Raw genomic sequence first — 17,888 nt, forward strand, 5'->3', positions numbered from 1 at the left:
CAGGGATACATCAGTGTATCGATGGAAGGACAGGGTATTGTCAAGGAAGGCAATGACCGGGGCGGTGATGAGTTTGCTCTTTATCTCGTGAAAAGCGACTCTCCATTTGTCAGTCCAGGTGAAGGGCTCACCCTTTTTGGTCAAGTCATGGAGGGGTTTGGTGATGTCAGCAAATCCTTTCATGAAGCGCCGATAGTACGAGGTAAGGAGTAGGAAGACGCGGACCTCGTGGATGTCTCATGGCAGGGGGAGGCCTGCAATCCGTCCTTCGAGATGATATGCCCCAGGAAAGCAATGGCTCATGTGGCTAGGACACATTTGAAGTGCCTGAGCTTGAGGCTGGCCTGGCGGATGCGTTGGAAGACTTTCCGGAGGCGCTGAAGGTGCTTGGCCCATGTCTTGCTGAAGATGATTACGTTGTCCAGGTATGCCAGACATAATTCCCAGGTGAGGCCACTCAGGACAAACTCCATCAATCGGGAGAAGGTGGCGGGGGCATTGCGGAGTCCGAATGGCAGGCCATTAAATTCATAGTGTTTTCCATTGCTAGTGGAAAATGCAGTTATTCCCCTGTCCTCGGGATGTATGGGGATTTGCCAGTGTCCCAATTGGAGATCTAGGGTAGAGAGACATGAGGCTCCGTACAGGGAGTCAAGGGAGTCGTCTATCCTGGGAAGGGGGGTGGCATCCTTGATGGTTATGTCGTTCAGGTGGCGGTAGTCCACGCAGAATCACATGATGCTGTCTTTTTTCTTGACAAGGACGACAGGGGAGGAGCAGGGGCTTGTAGAGGGTGATACAATGCCAGCATTCGGCATTTCCTGGACTTGCCGGTCTTCCCCGGCCCGTTGGTTAGGGTTTTTCCGCCGGGATGGTTGGCAAATGGGTGGTCCCGTGATATGTATCTCAAGCGTCAGGCAGGTGGTGTGGCTGTCGGTAGGGCCTGATGCAAAGAGGTCCTGAAAGTCCGGAAGGAGGTGACGGAGGATGTCCGCCTGGTGGGGCAAGAGATGCACAGGTATGGGGGGGTAAGAGGGTGGGGGAGAGTGGGGTGGAGGTGCAAGGCTTGGCTTCTTCCATCTCTCCTACCACTAGTCCCTTGGGTAGCGTGAGGGGAGTGGGGGAGAGGTTAGCTATTCTGACTGCTGCGATGTTGGGGGGGAGGAAGATGGGAGACAGTAGACAGGCCGAGAGGGTCCCGGGTTGTAGGTCGGGGAGAAGAGGACCGAAGCACCCATAGGCCTGTTCAATTGTAGCCAAGCTTCGTGTTGAGGGGGAATCGTTATGGTGGAGGCAGTAATGGCTGGGAAGGTGAGGTGGGTGAGGAGATCTAGGAAGGGGGCTGGGGAAGGGGGGGTGTGGGGAGGAAAAAGGGAGGGTTTGTAGGTGCACAGGGGTTGTGGGGGTTGGGATGGGGGTCCCGGGGCTTCTGGAACTGAAGTAGCCACTTGTGGCAATCAATGGTCGCTCGCAGCTTCTTCAGGAGGTCCAGCCCCAGATATCCATCGTATGCTCATAAAACTAAATGTATACAATTTACTAATAGGCAGGTATTGCCAGAATCGTATATTACCTTCAATGCTACAAATATTCCCATTTCCAAAAGAATTGAAATTCTCGGCGTCTCACTCAACAATGCCCTCAGCTGGACCTCTCATGTCAGATCACTTGCTAAAACCGCCTGAAAGAAACTTGGATTATTGTACAGAGTCCGTAACTTCTTCACTGACGAGCAGTTATAATTTAAAAGAGTCATGTGCGCTCTCAGCTTGAATACTGCTCACCCTTGTGAAGCGGATGTGGAGAGGTTGCATTAAAACAAGTAGACAAAATTCAAAACAAAGCTGTTAGAATTATTAATAACCGTGCTGTTACTAATAAACTACCTCCCCTACAAGTAAGAAGGAATGTTGCCTCCCTTGTGTTATTTTACAGATATTTCTACAGCAAATGCTCAGACGAAGTTGCGTCCATGGTGCTACTTCTCCATGCCTTCCCTCGTGCTACACGGGCAGCTGGCAGGGCTCATGACTGGACTGTCACTCAGCCATACTGCAGAACTTCTGACTATCAGAATTCTTTCATTCCCCGAACTGCATCTCTCTGGAACTCGCTTCCCCAGAGTTGTTTCCCTCCAGACTTCAACCTACTGCTGTTCAAGTCTAACTGTTACAGATATTTTATGAACAGTGGACACCAGTAATCTGGAGCATGGATTTTTTTTCTTTCATTTGTGTTTCCTTCCTCCGTTCTGTTATTAAAAAAAAAAAAAAAAGTGTGATGAGTTGAATATGATTAACTTGTGTCGAGTGGAGACTTGTAGGTGTGTGTCAGTGCGCAGGGCCCGAGTTTCCCCATAGATGAGTAGAGGGCCGTCCCTTGCATCTACGAGATGAGTTGACGTAGGGAAAAGGAGGCCAAAAGCCGACCTATGGCGGAAGTAAAAATGGCTGTAGAGGCAGGATCTGGCCGCTCCTTTTGTCGACCAGAAGCCTCACTTTTACCCCATTCAGTCTCATCTTGTCATAGACTGGGGGTCAATATTTCTGGGAGGTGGCCCCCACCACTGTGGGGAGGTGAAGGGGCAAGCCTAAAAATCCAGCTGTTGCGGAATCTTGTCTTCCTCTGGCCCCATTTCCCCAGGATCAATGTCTTTAGCTGGTGCGGAATCGTCCTCGGGGCCCTCATTTTCTAGGGATGATACTTTACGCCTGCCTTGGTTGGTTAGTCTGCGCTGGGCAGCCTTGAGTTGTTCCTGGATGTCATGGATTGGACATTTGTGGCTGTACGCAAAGAATTCCCAAGGGTTGATGGAAATTAGGTTCTGGTTCTCCTTGGGGCTAGGGCGCTTGTAGGTGGGGTGCACCCTGGGTGGGTTAGTTGTTGGTGTGGAGTTGGTGTGAGTTGGTGGAGGTCATGGCTTGCTGTGTGGTGCCGGTCTGTTTGTGGGAAATTTACTGACAATGTTGATTTGTTGACGAGTGGAGTGGGAGGTTAGGAGTCATCGTCTAAGCTGGATGTCCTTGTCCAGATCTCCCCTAGGGTCATGTATAGTGAAGTGTTCCTTGACCATAGTGGGGAGAACTCTCAGCAGCGTATTGAACATATATTGTTCCCGGGTCACTACATTCATTTCTGGGTATGCGGTGGTGACGAGTCACCTGGCCTGGATGAGAGTGTCATCCAGGTTCCCGTCATAAGTTAAGCTATTGAGCTGTGAGAGTGCTACAACTTTTCCCAGAGAAGGTGTGATGGCTTGTATCACTATCTTGGTAAAATTCGCCCATGTCAGCTCGGGGATGACTTTAGGTGCGATGCTGGCAGCTGCTTTGCCCAAGGGTGATAGGGTGACTGCTATTTTTTGTCTGTGATCCTCAAACCCTATGTCTAGCAGCAGTTTGAGTATGGATAGGTATGTGTGGTTGTCATATTGTTCCTGGTGGAACTTACGTAATTGTACGTGAGGTTTTGTTCCCATTTTGCTGTTGTCCCTGTTTTGCTCCTCCCTGCATTCTGCCCGGGTCAAGAACCACCACTGGCCACCAGTGTTATGCTAAGTGTTTTTAGGTCAGCTTCCCGTCCTAGAAATGCCTAGTATAGTGGCGGGTCCTTTGTCTAGACCTGAGCTAGAATACGCAACAAGAGGAGCAGGGCATAAAAACTCTGGGCAACAACATTACACGTGTATTAATTAAACTCTTCAGAATACAGTGTGAACAAATATACACGATACACTATGCAATGTCAAGGGGTGTCAGACAGATTTGACTTGGACTGGCTGGTAGGATACTGGTATCGCACAGGATACTTCCAGTCACGAAGATACAGGATGGTCACTGTATACTAGGTAGGTGGAGTTTGTACACAATCTGAGTCTAGGGTTGCGTATTCACAATCTGACTATAGGTGTCCTGTCAAACACTAAGTGGTGAGAGAGCATTATTGTGACAGAGTATAGCTGAAGGGCATTTACCATTCGAGGTGTAGCCACAGAAACACTATCTTTGTCACTCACTGTCTGGTGGTGGAGTCAGGACTCTAGCACAGTACACGCATGGTTCTGATGTGGTTCCACTGCACTGTGTTTGATCACTGTAGGACACAGGCTCTATGGTTACACGCACTGGAGGAGCAGTCACTATTCAACAGGACAAGGCCGAGATCTCTGGCCGGCTGATGAGAGCCTGTGGACTGGCAGGTGTCAGCCAGGTGTTGGCGGAGTCCCATCAGATGTCCCTTCTCTTAAGGGCCATGGGACTACCCGTGGTGGTGTCGTCACCGGCTGGGAACTGTGATTGGGCATGGTGAAGAGTTCCTCATTCATGGGGCTCAGCAGGGGAGTCTGGCCCTTTGGGCTGGGGGCAAACAACTCGAGCAGGCACTCTTGTCTGCACCGGCTCTGGGGAGGAAGTTGCCATTGCCTGGGGCTGGATAGGTCGCGCCCTGGGGTGCTGGGGGTGCCGCCAAGAGTCCGTCATCTGCAGTGTCCCTCCCGTCGGGTCACCGTAAGGGTGGTGCTACGGCATCGCCTTCGGCAGGAGTCCGTCAGGTACCCATCTCCCTTGGGCGCCAGCTGGATGGTGCACACTCCCGGGAATATCATAAGTCCTCTCCACACTTCCTCCAGCAGAGTGTCTCCTCCTGGGGGCTGCCTCTGCTAGGAGAGATGGAGGGACAACCCACTCTGCCACAGGAGAGGCAGGTGGAGCAAGGGTCGTCCTCTGGCTGCAAAGTCACAAGGGGTGAGAGACTTTTTGAGTGATGTCTCTCCCTGGCGCGGATACAGGCCGTCACTAAGGTCCCATGGGCAAGAGGGAGAGGGTGGCTAGAGGCCATCCCTTCCCTGTTGGTGCGGCTACAGGCCATCACCAGGGTCTGACTTCAAGACTGGACCGTGGGCGACGTACGGCTACAGGCCGTTGCTGGTGTCCCGTGTGAGGAGTGACATGTAAGTGAAGTGTGGCTACAGGCCGTCACCGGTGTCATGCTCCTTGAGGCAGCTGCAGAATGAGAACAGACGTACCCTATTCTCCCCAAGTGCGGCTGCAGACCATCACAGGTTTTGCAGGAGGGGGGGTGGGCAGCACCTAATCAGTTACAGGCCATCTCTACTTGTGCACGCTACAAGCCATCACCGATTGTGTGCGTCTACAGGCCATCACAGTTGTTGTGCGGCTACAGGCCATCACTGTTTCTGAGCAGCTACAGGCAGTCTCTAATTGTGTGTGGTTACAGGCTGTCACTGGGGTGCTGCCAGGAACTGGCTTTTCAGTTCCACCCTGATCCTGTCAAGGGCTGGCTCAGCAGGAGGTTAATGCACCCAGACTGCGGTGTTTCTGCCAGGCATGCTCTGTGGAATAAGGGCGCATGGCTGTATGGGACATATGCCCATGCTGCACGGATGGTGTGCGTGCCCTCAAAGCCCCTCTGTGGTTGCCTTCTGGGGGTGTCGTCGTGTCTCTGTTTGGCATGGCTGGTATTGTATTTTCCATATACGATTTTCAGGGGAGTCAGCTCTCCTCATAAAAGTAAAGCTCTAAAAATTTGAGAATGAACTGCAGAGATGGTTTTGATACCTTAATGTGTTACAGTGGACTTTTATCTCTAATACGACACTTGGGGAGCAAGAAGCTCCCAGTGATGTAGGGGAAAGAGAACACATGGATTTCAACGAAATTGACGTACATGTCGCAGGATTGGCCATGCAGTTTCCATATCTTATCTGATTACACAGGAAAAAACTGCACATCTGCATTACTAGACTCTGTGGAAATGTCTATATTTGGCGTCCTAGAAAGGGCTAAAAAACATCTTAGATATGGCACAAAACAAGATGAACACTTCCTGCTAGGGAAAAGAACAGAAGGTAGGCTAAGTCAGACAGCTTCGTTCCTGTGGTAGCGTGTCACAGGGAAAACTGGGATTATGATAGTAAATCGATACAGTCCTCAATATTATGTTTATTACTGTCATAAATATTTTTTTTTAATGAAGTTGTGCCACTACTGCCTTTAGACACCATCACCAGATAATTGCCAGCGAACCCTCGAGACATCATTTATCCACTCACATAAGAGGCCCCCTTTGCTTAAAAATTAACATATCGTTCATACACCTCACTCATCAATGAATCATAGGAGTTCGTTAATATCTTTTTGTATGACACTTCTGAACTTGTCCATTAGATAATATTGTTTGGCATTTGTCATACCTCTCTGAGATAGGTTTGTAAATAATAAGCAGTGTAGTATGCAATCATTTTAATTGCCTGGAAATCATACTGCACTCCCGCATGGTCATAACCTCTCTCTCTCTCTCTCTCACACACACACACACACACACACACACACACACACACACACACACACACACACACACACACACACACACACACACACACACACACACACACACACACACACACACACAGAAGATGAACAGAGGAAGGAAAACCAGGTCTATCTCTATCTATCTATTGCCAGACGCCTCAATCCCGTTTGGGGTGGCCACAAACAAATCGCCTCCAAGTCGCCCTGTCCCCCGCCATTTCACTGCCCTGCTCCCAACTCACACACCCCTCTCTCAAATACCTCTCCACCCCATCCCTCCATCTCATCCTCGGCCTCCCCCTCCCTCTCCCCCCCTCCACCTCACTCACATACACTCTCTTCGTCAGTCTTTCACCCTCCATCCTCTCCACATGGCCAAACCACCTCAGTGTGTTCCTCATAACGCTTCCTATCAAATCCACATCCACACCACAACGCTCCTTTATATCTTCATTCGTCAGCCTGTCTCTCCACGTGACTCCACAGGCTCCTCTTAAATAACTCATTTCCACTGCTCTCACTCTTGACTTGCGTCCTTCCAACAATGTCCAAGCTTCACTTCCGTACGTTAGAGTTTGTATCACAATACTGTCATGTAGTAACTTTTTCACTTCCATGCTCACTTCCCTGTTTCTTATCACTGCTTTCAAAGAACCAGCAACCTTTCTTCCCTGCTGTACCCTTTCAAGCACTTCACCCTCCAAACCTCCATCCTTACTCATCACACTACCCAAGTACTTAAACGTATTCACATTCCAACCATCCAATTCCTCACCATCCAACCTCGCTCTACATTCACTAATTTCACCTCTCTCAAAGACCATCACTTTACTCTTCCCTACATTCACCTTCAGATTCCGTTTCTTACACACTCTCCCAAACTCATCCACCAAGCCTTCCAGCTCCCCTTCGTCTTCACTCAACAACACAGTATCATCTGCAAACAACAGTACAGGGAGTTTCCAAACACTATCCTCTCTCACCAGGGCCACTCCAACATCCACTACCCTACCTTGTACCTCTTTTATTACCCCATCCATGTACAGATTGAACAGACATGGAGACATGACACATCCCTGTTTCAAACCAACTTTCAAAGAGAAAAATTCACTTAGTTCACCATCCACACGCACTGCAGCCTTCGCACCATCGTACATACTCTTCACAGCATTCAACAACTTCCCCTCTACTCCATATATTCTTAACACTTTCCACAATCCTTGTCTATCCACCCTGTCATATGCTTTCTCCAAATCCATGAAAGCTGCATACAACTTCTTTCCCTTCTCTAGAAACTTTTCCACTAAAGATCTAAGAATGAAAATCTGATCTACACAACCTCTTCCCTTCCTAAAGCCTCCCTGTTCTTCTCCAACTAATTTCTCTGTTCTTTCTCTAACTCTGTCTATAAGTATCCTACCATACACTTTTCCTATTATACTAAGAGGACAAATGCCCCTATGATTACCACACACTTCTTTTTCCCCTTTTCCTTTGTACAAGAGAATAATTATACCTGACTTCCAGTCCTCCGGGACTCTACCTTCCTCCCAGGCCAATCTGCACATCTTCCACATCCATTCTACTACTATCTCTCCCCCTTGCTTCAGCATTTCACCACACACTCCATCAATTCCTGGGGCTTTCCCCAATTTAACTTTCTTCATTGCTTCCACAACTTCTATCCTACTGATTTCTTCCTGTCTTCTCATCTCTCTCCTTCTCCCAGCCATTCCCCAGCCACTTATACTCGCATTACTTCCATCCTCTACGTTCAACAATTCCTTAAAGTGTTCTCTCCATCTGCTCACTTTTTCTCCCTTCTCCACTAGTAATCTACGATTTTTATCTTTCACTCCCCTGCTTACTTCACTTCCACCCTGTCTTACTCTTTTCACTTCTCTCCAGAACATTTTCTTACAGTCCCTCCACTTTACACTCAAATTCCTTCCAAATTCCTCATCCACTCTCTTCTTACTCTCTCTTACTAATCTTTTCACCTCTCTCTTCCTTTCCACATATAACTCTCTCTTCCGCCTCTCAACTTCTTCCACGCCCCTATTTCTCATCCATTCATTGTATGCTTTCTTCTTTTGTGCCACAGCCTGTTTCACCTCTTCAGTCCACCACGCTGTTCCTTGCACCCCCCTCCGTCTTCTCTTCCTTCTACACACCATATCACATGCTGCACATATTTCTTCTGTAAATATTTTACACACACCTTCCACGTCTCCCATCTGCTCCAATTCATATTTGCCCAATCGTTCCTCCACTTCTCTCTTATACTCTGCCTTTTTCTCATCCTCTTGTAACCTTTCCACTCTCCTTGCAACTACTCCTTCCTCTCGTCTTTCCCTTCTTCTATTCCTCCATCTTACTTGCATTCTAATTCTGGCCACCACCATACACTAGATTGCAGGTGTCCATTCAGTTTGTGGGAACATTTACCTGGGGAAGCAAGAAACAGTTTAGGGAATAAAGGAATTCTCTTAAACAGAAGTTCTGCAATATGGCAGTGTGACATTCTAGCCATGAGCGCTACTAGATGCCGATGTAGCACGAAGGTATGGAGAGTAAGTGCAATTGATGCAGCTTCGTCTGAGCTTTTGCCATACAAATATTTGCAAAATGATACAAGGGAGACAACATTCCATCTTAGCTGTAAGGTATGTAGTCCATTTGTAATTGCTGAGTTATCAGTTATTCTTATGATTTGTTCCGAATTTTTCCAGTTATTTTAGTGCAGCTTCTCCACAGCCACCTCACAAAGGTGAGCAATATTCGAGCGCAGAACACACATGACTTTTGTAAATTACTCATATAGCTAACTGTTCGTCAGTAAAAAGTTTCGGATTCTGTACAATAATCTAAGTTTCTCTGAGATGGTTTTTGCAAGTGATCTAACTTGAGAGGTCCATCTGGGGGTAATGCTAAATGGAAACTCGAGAACTTCAGTATTGTTAGAGATAAGAATATTGGCTGCACTGAAGGTACTATAGGAAGCAGGTGATATCTATCTGTTAGTAAACTGGGTATATTTGGCTTCCCCAGCCTTGCTGGCGCTGACTGCGTTCGGATCATCGCTGGTTGATGGACATAGAGATAGGGTTCCCCGCCCAATGGGCATTGGTTAGTGAAGGACGTCATCTCTACCCGTTATGATCTTCAAAACTTGGTAACAGTCATCCAAGGATTTCCAAAATTTGCTACTCAGCAGTTCACCATACGATCACTACTCGCATCCTTGGTCAACAAACATGTGGACAGCTCTTTCTGGTTGCCACTGTATGAACCTCGTGAGTGGAAACTTGTTTGGATTGAATAGTTATTTGTTAGTTTGAACGCATCACTGCCCCACAGTGTCCTGTTGGAAGATCACATTCACGTGTAAATCGAGGTCCCTTTAATCTCGATGGTAAGGTTCTTTGTAGTGTTTTGGCTTATCAGCATCTTGTAATTTGTCAGCATATCACGAAGTAGAAACATTTGTCTCAACGTTGGAGGCACACGATGGATTGCTGAATGTTCAACATTAGTTGCTAGGTAATTCTGTCACACATATGCATGGAATAGGCACCCAACTAGACAAATTTTCGGATGTCTTAGTATAACTAATAAGATTAAAGTTGTCACGGAAATACCGTATATCAGCTTTCATCTTGAATCATTGTCTCTATCTCTCCAGTCATTAATGTTGCAAGTAGAGCATTTTGTTCACCTATTAGCAGTTGTTGTCAGTGGTCATGTTACGCCAGAACTTGTCCCAATGCCAGATCTTCATTTAGTCTTGGAATTGGCTCGTGCTAACTTTAGACTTGATTCTATTTGTTTCCTTTCTCAAGTCTAGAATTCCACTATCCTCTACTAGAAGCTACCTCTTTTTCCACGACTATCACTTTCCATGTTCCCGTACATTCCTTAATCGCCTCTGATATCTTCCAACTACTTCCCTTCCCTCTGTCTTTCAGTGGTCCTCTCTACATTGCATTTGTGTACTCTGAATTCCTTCTTCTGTCTCAAAACCATATATCCATTGCCTTTATCCCATCTGATCTCTCACAGTCGTGTTCTTCAGTTGCTCAGTCCCCTCGTTTTTTCCTGCATTTCTCTTTACTATCCTCCCTAATACAGTTGGTCCCTGTGAGATCGCTCTAGACCATAATCTTTCAGTCAAGAATATTTCTTCTGTATGCTCCTTCACACTTGACCCTAACATACCCGTTTTCCATACTCACTTGGACCATCTACACTACTTCTATTTTCGTACACCATCATTTGTTTGTGTTACTTGTCCGAACATTCCTGTCAAGTGACTGGGATTATAGGTGACAGACAAAAGATCATTGGTATGAATGAGGGATAAGGTTGGAGCCAGACTGATCCTTGTGACACACCGACTTTAACTGAGTGGAAATTGGAAGATACATCATCTACCTTAACTCTTATCGTTCTCTTATTGAGATATAAGGAGATCAGTGGGACAAAAGATGATAGACCGTATCGAAGGAGTCTGGATAATATGGAACGGTGCCACTCTGTCAAAAGCTTTAGAAATATCAAGGGCTACGCATGGGTTTCCCCATTTTTGGCAGTTGACTGATGGATTTATGGGTACTAAGACTGAGTATATCAAAAGATAATTCATTGCAAAAACCATACTGTCAGCCACTAATTACGTTCTTGGATTTCAAGATGCTTGGCAATGTCCATATTAATGACAGTCTCAAATACTTTACCAAGAGAATATGTGATAGCTATTGGTCTGTACTCAAAGGGATCAGACGAACTTCTTTTATTTGGATTTGGGTGGTTGCTGGCTTCTTGCCAAGACCTAGAGAATGTAAACGTACGTAAGCATGGTCTGAATAATTTAGCTAGAACACAAGCAAGGGTTAGTAACATTTTTTGAAAGCTATCGAAGGAATTCCATCTGGACCTGGATGTGGTAAATTGTCTTGGATAGATTATGCGCATCTTGTTTGTATCTTTAATGGAACAAGTCGGGAGTGTCAAGTTCTAGTACAGGGATATTCTGACTGACTTCCACTAAGGTAGAATTTCTTGCAAATGTATAGTTAAGAATGTTATGATTTTCCAATGGTCATTTTACAGTGTTTCCGTCTTAAGATATTAGTGAGGGAATAAGAGATGACTTGTTAAAGTTATGTTGAAAGAAATGAAGTTGACCAGAACATTGTATTGCCATTACAAACATTTAATAGTTGGATGCTTGACTGTAAGGAAGGTTTGATTTGGGGAGTTTTATTACTGCTGTTGCGTGGTTCCTGGCAATTTCAAAATGCTAAGAGATCGAGTTTTTTTTTTAGCAAGTGTTATATGCTAAATACTTGGATCATTATTGTGGCACAATTGCAGCTGAACCATTTTGTGAAGTCCGATATTTTAGTAAAGTGTTGACAGGGCATGAACAACTCCGTTTCAACTTGTAAGTCATTATTATGGGACCGGGTAGAATTGATGTCAGGGAGAAGAAAGAGTGCCGTGGAATGTAAGCCACATAATTTCTAAAACCACCCCAGTCTGACCTATCAAAGTGCCAACTATCATTCTGGCTGGGTCAGAACGGGAAGGTTTGGGGCAACTGATGTATCATGCTCTGATCAAATTGCGGTCGGGGGATCCATGTGGTGACTCTACGTCTTGTACGATTTTCCATCTTAATGTCAGGAGTTGCATTGATTTTTAATTAATTCCTTCCCAAACAGCTAAACACGAGCTTTAGAGTAATATTACATTGGATATAGGTTTAGGAAATGTAGAGTTCAGAGAAATGAAACTGTAGAACCAAAGCAAGGCATTTGCATTAACCTGGTTATTTGTTGCCTAACTCCTGTTCTAGACTTTAGTAAAGCTTCTGATAGGCTCCCGCATGAATGGTAGTTAGGAGGGTTCGAGCACATGGTGTAGACGGTGATATCTTAAGATGGATACAATCCTGGCTGATGGGACGAAAGTAGAGAGTTTTAATAAATGGTACAAAGTCGGATTGGGGATTAGTAACTAGCGATGTACCACAAGGATCAGTGATCTGCCCCTTATTATTATTATTATTATATCTATCTATCTATCTATATCTATCTATCTGTCTATCTATCTATATATATATTATATATATATATATATATATATATATTTATATAGAAACGGCCATACCACGTTGAGTACACCGCTTCCCGTCCGATCAGCGAAGTTAAGCAACGTTGGGTCTGGTTAGTACTTGGATGGGTGACCGCCTGGGAACACCAGATGCTGTTGGCATCCCTACGTGTCAAGTGGGGTTGGTGGAGGATTAGTGCCCCTCCCTGTAAAACAATTAACTCTAAGCCCTTGGCCACCCCGTTTGGGATACATGGCGTCTGGCAATGAATGAATATATTTATTTATTTATCATCATCATCAACATCATCATCAGCCATTAGAAGTCCGCGGCTGAACAAAAGCTTCCCCCAACCTTCTCCACGAATTCCTTAACTAAGCCAATCTTTGCCACGTTTTCCCTGCAAATACCTGTATCTCATCTCTCCACCTCCTGTCTGGCCTTTTTCTGCTATGCTTACAATCTCTTGATGTCCAGTCAGTCAGTCTCTTACTCCATCTGTTATCTCGTATTCTTGCTACATGGCCTGCCCACCTCCATTTTTGTGTTCTATTATAACTTCTATAATATCTTTGACTTTAGTCTGCTCTCTCACCCAAGTTGATCTTTTCCTGTATCTTAAAGACATTTCCCAACACTGACCTTTCCATTACTCTCTGAGAACAGTTAGTTTATTTTCCATCGGTTCTATTAGTTTCTAGGTCTGACAACCGTACGTTATAGCTGGAATTATACATTCGCTATATACTTTTCATTTCATACATATTGGCAAGGTACTTTCCATGATGTCTCTATGTAAACCAATGGCTTTCCATCCAATTGTAATGAGTCTTTTTATTTCGTTATCATCGTCACTCGTTAATTTTAGTGTTTGCCCCAAGTAATTGTACTCCTCGACTTCTTCAAGAATTTCTTCCCTTGCTGACACTCTTTGCTGTATGTGGATTAAACATTTCTTTTGTTATAATTCGGTTCATATTTAGCCCTGCTTTGACACTTTCTCTGTTCAGGTCAGTTAATATTTCTTGCAATGTCTCTGCTGTTTCTGCGATTAGGACAATTACATCTGCAAATTTTAAATGGTTTGGCTTTTCTCCATCTATGTTTACTCGTTCTCCCAGTCTAGCTTTCTGAAAATGCTTGCTAGGCATGCTGTAAATAATTATGGTGAAATTGTATCTCCCTGGCGCACGCCCTTCGCAATATTAAATTTTTCCAAGTCGTTATGTAATTTAACTGTAGCAGTCACCTCTTTATATATGTTTTCGAGCAGTTTTCCAATGTCCACATTTACTTCTTCTCGCAATGAATTTGTAATTGCTATGTGCTCAACTGAGTCAAAAATCTTTTCGTAATCAACAGAACCTAAGCACAGTGGTTTATTATATTTTATAATTTTCGCAATTAGCTGATTCATTGTGTGTAGATGATCAGTAGTCGAATACCCGCTTCAGAATCCTGCCTGTTCACGAGGATTGTTTTCTTCCAAATGTGTTGTTATTCTGTTCGTAAGGACTTTAGTGATGAGTTTGTAAATGACTGATAATAAGCTAATGGGTCGGTGACATGTAGATGTGTGTGGTATATAGAAGGACTACTGGGCCTTGGGAGCAGGCTGTGAAGCCTATGCCGAGTCGGACACATTAAAAAAAAAAAAAAAAAGTTACTAAGATCTTTTGCCAGACGCGTCAATCCCTGAAAAGGCCACAACCAAATCCCCTTCAAGTCTCCCTGTCCGATGCCACTTCACTGCTTTGCTCCCCGCTCACACCCCTGTCTCTCACATACCTCTCCACTCCATCCCACCAACTCATCCTCGCCCTCCCCCTCCCTCCCCCATCCCTCTATCTCACTCGCATACACTCTCCTTGCTAGTCTCTCGCTCACCATCCTCTCCACATGGCCAAACCACCTCAATGTATTTCTCCTGACTCTTTCTGTCACCTCCACATCCACACCATAGTGCTTCTTCGTTTCCTCATTTGTCAGTCTGTCTCTTCATATAATACCACATGCTCCTCTCAGATAATTCATTTCCACAGCTCTCACTCTTGACTTGTGTCCCTCCAACAAGGTCCAAGCTTCACTTCTATACATTAGAGTTGGTATTACAATACTGTCATGCAGTGACTTTTTTGCCTCGATGTTCACTTCCCTGCTCCTTATCACTGCTTTCAAAGAACGAGCAACCTTTCTGCAACTCTTTCAAGCACTTCACCCTCTAAACTTCCATCTTGCCCAAGTACTTAAACGCACTCACATTTTCCATTTCTTCCTCATCCAGGCCCACTGTACATTCAATGACATCACTTCTCTCAAATGACCATTACTTTACCCTTGCCTACATTCACCTCTAGATTCCATTTCTTACACACACTCCCAAACCCATTCACCAAGCCTTGCAGTTCCCCTTTGTCTTCAGTTAACAATACGGCATCAGCTGCAAACAACAGTACAGGAGTTTCCAAACATTGCCCTCTCTTATTATGGTCGCCTCAACATCTACTGCCCTACCCCGTATCTTTTATAGCCCCATCCATAAATAGCTTGAACAACCTTGGGGACGTGGCATATTCTTGTTTCAATCCAACGTTCAGACAGAAAAATTCACTCAGTTCACTATCCACACGCAGTGCAGCCTTAGCACCGTCATACATACTGTACTCTTCGAGGCATTCAACAATTTCCCATTTACTCCATATATCCTTAATACTTTCCACATTCCTTGTCTATCCACCGTGTCATATGCTTTCTCCAAGTCCATGAAGGCCGTATGCAACCTCTCTGAGATATATATATATATATATATATATATATATATATATATATATATATATATATATATATATATATATATATATATATATATATATATGAGTGTGTGTGTGTGTGTGTGTGTGTGTGTGTGTGTGTGTGTGTGTGTGTGTGTGTGTGTGTGTGTGTATGAATATAAATGATCTATACCTAGGAATCATAAGTACTGTTGGCAAAAATGTCAATGACACAAACAGAGGGCGTATCATTAGCTCGACTGCTGACTGTCTTAAGCTACAGAAGGACATCGATATACTGTATAAATGGTCTGAAGATCGGCAACTAACGTAGGGTAATGGAAAAGACCATCGGAGATAGTAGATATAACTTAGATAATAAAGAAGTTAAATCGGAATTCGAGAGAGATCTAGGAGTCATAGGTCGTAAAGACCTCAGACCAAGGAAACAGTGTATTAATGCAATGAATGAAGCAAATACGGTCTTAGTATTTGTTTTACGACTCGTGAGTAATTCGACATGCAAAGTAATACTGCAAGTGCATCTAGCATTAGTAGCGCCACATTTTGACTATGCAGTGCAGTTTTGGTGTCCGTACTATATAATGGATATAAATTAGAAACTGTATAGGGAAGAATGACAAAATTGGTACATGATGTTCGGAACCTTTCCTATGAAGACAGTCTGTACATAAAATATGCACTCACTAGAAAGACGTAGAGTAAAGGGGGACTTAACTGAGGTGTTTAGATGGATGAAGAGAATAAATAAGGCATATATTAGCAAAGTACTTAAAGTAGGCATACAGTAGAGAACTAGAGGTAAGGTTTCACGTTAGAGAAATTCCATTTTAGTATGGGGATAGGTAGAAATTGGTTTGGCAATTAGAGTAGTGGACGAAAGGAATAAGCTACTTAGTGAAGTATTTGCTGCACATTCCACTGATAGTTTCAAGCATTGGCTAGATAAGCATATGACAAGTAAGAGTTGGATATAAAAAATTCACCACAATAGTCTCGTTCCACCGTTTTTACTTTTCTATTAAATATTCACGCCACTTTTTCTATGCTGCTGTGGTGTTCCTGCTGACTTTTTCTTGCCGGTTTCGGCTGCAGGGTTTGATGGGTGGGGGAGAGGCTTCTTCTTTGTTGTCCTTGTCCGATTCTCTTAGTTTAGTTACTCTTGTAGGAGCTGCCTAGCATAGGCCAACTGATCTACTGCAATTATCCTCTCTTCTAATGTTCTTATAAACATTAGTCATCGTTTGAAGCTCAAATATTTTTAGTTTAAAGCAAAATTACTAGAATTATGGTCTGAAACACTCATTTTTTATTTCTGAACACGAATTAATACTGAAACAAAGGGTTGACAGCAAATGACCAGCTGTAATTCAAAGTTTATACCAGTGATTTTCAACCCGTATAGGGTATTGCCCCCTTATGCCATCGGTACCTATCTCCACGTCCCTCCCCCCCCCAACCACACCCTTTTTATTCTCTTGTATGATCAGCTATTGTGCAAACTAAACAGAGAAATTAAAACTCATTCTTTTTTATAATTGTTTTTATATGGTTGCTAATGCAAAATGTGTAAGCAACACACTAGGTGGTAGGTGGGAACGCCCATCATTCACCCACTTAGTGTAGTGATACTGTGTTTTTAGGGTAGTTTTACAATGAATGACAAACCACATGATATCATGTAAACCAGAAACGCATTTACAACGCTGTGTGGTAACCTTGTAACCAACCAACATATGTTCCCTACGTGACAACAAATGGGTTAGCAGAGGGTTAGTGCCTCTCCCCGGAAAACAACTAACTAATAATACGAATACGAGCAAGAAGCCTCGGACAAGGACTGACCAATAGATGACGACTAAGGACCGAACAAAGGACACAATACGGATGTCGACTTGGAATGTAAGGGGTGCAAATGATGAGGTGAAAGAGAGATTGTCCAGGTGCTTGAGGGTGCAAAAGTGGATGTTATATGGGTTAACAGAAACTAAATGGAGAGGTGAGAGTGTGAGAGAATGGGAGTATGAATGGGGTATATGTGCAGGAGTAGGTGAAAATGAGAGGGCAAAAGAAGGAGTGTGTATTGTTGTGAGTAACAGATGGAGGGAGAATGTAAGAGAGCATGTATCAGTCGGCTCGAGAATTGTGTGGGTAAGATTGAAAGTTGGACTACAAATGTGGGCGATTGTGTGCATGTACGACGCAACGCAAGATCGTGCAAGCAGAGTGAGAGAAGAGTTCTGGACAAATGTGGAAGCGTGCATGGATAAGTTTGAAAAGAATGAGAGAGTGTTTTTAATTGAAGACATGAATGGAAAAGTAGGGAATGTGAAGGTGGATGGAGCAGTTGGTGAGTGGGGTGTGCCTGCAGAGATGGATGAGAATGATAGTGCTTTAGTGGACATTTGTGCCGGGAGGGGGTTGGTGATAGCTAATACCTCTTCAGGCACAAAATGATTCACAGGTATACATGGCGAGTGATGAGATGGGTAGGTGGTGAACTGAATGAACGGAAGGCAATGACTGATTATGTGTGTGTGGATGAAAGGATGAGAAGGTGTGTAATGGATGCAAGAGTATATAGAGGTTGGGGGAGTGGACTTTCGGACCATCACTTGGTGGTGGTCAGAATTAAAATCCAAATAAAAT

At 44.4% G+C, this 17,888-nt stretch overlaps 1 protein-coding gene and 1 non-coding gene across 2 annotated transcripts in view; one reads left to right on the forward strand and one right to left on the reverse strand.

Annotated features, from left to right (window-relative positions):
• The window catches only part of LOC145397854 (uncharacterized), a 198,216-nt gene that overhangs the window by 157,378 nt on the left and 22,950 nt on the right, over window positions 1-17,888 (reverse strand). The gene's annotated exons all lie outside the window — the stretch shown is intronic.
• On the forward strand, window positions 12,490-12,608 carry LOC145397918 (5S ribosomal RNA). The gene has a single exon (XR_013897054.1). It is a non-coding gene; the product is annotated as a 5S ribosomal RNA (ribosomal RNA).

The sequence above is a fragment of the Coenobita brevimanus genome, chromosome 43 (assembly GCF_032717465.1).
Source record: "Coenobita brevimanus isolate Jiangsu-jjx chromosome 43, ASM3271746v2, whole genome shotgun sequence".
Classification (NCBI taxonomy): domain Eukaryota; kingdom Metazoa; phylum Arthropoda; class Malacostraca; order Decapoda; family Coenobitidae; genus Coenobita; species Coenobita brevimanus.